This window comes from Aptenodytes forsteri, unplaced genomic scaffold, assembly GCF_000699145.1.
Source record: "Aptenodytes forsteri isolate BGI_AS27 unplaced genomic scaffold, ASM69914v1 Scaffold714, whole genome shotgun sequence".
Lineage (NCBI taxonomy): Eukaryota > Metazoa > Chordata > Aves > Sphenisciformes > Spheniscidae > Aptenodytes > Aptenodytes forsteri.
Genome location: NW_008793925.1, coordinates 1 through 586, shown reverse-complemented (window position 1 = coordinate 586; position 586 = coordinate 1).

Here is a 586-nt window from a genome sequence, read left to right as displayed (position 1 = left end):
CAGCCCCGCGCGTAGCTAACGGCCGGACGCGCCGCAACGCCAGCATGTGTCAAAACACCCGTGGGCCCAGCGACAACCGTCTAGGCGCAGCGACAGCCGCGGCAACAGCCACAGAGGTAGCAACAACCGCACGGGTAGCGACAACCGGAAAGCAACAGCCACACGGGTAGTAACAGCCACACACGTAGCAACAACCTGAAAGCAACAACCGCACACGTAGAGACAACTGGAAAGCAACAGCCCCACACGAAGCAACAACCGCACAGTAGCAACAACTTGAAAGCAACAACCCGCACAGGCAAGCAACAACCACACACGGAGCAACAACCTGAGAGCAACAGCCGTCCACGTAGCAACAGCCACACACGGAGCCACAACCTGAGAGCAACAGCCGCACACGTAGCAACAACCGCACACCGTGCCAACACCCACACACGTAGCAACAACCTGAAAGCAACAAGTCGCACACGTAGCAACAACCGCACAGGCAGCCACACCCACACATGTAGCAACAACCTGAAAGCAACAGCCGGACACGTAGCAACAGTTGCCCACCCAGCGCCAGCCGTATTTGACCATAGCCATG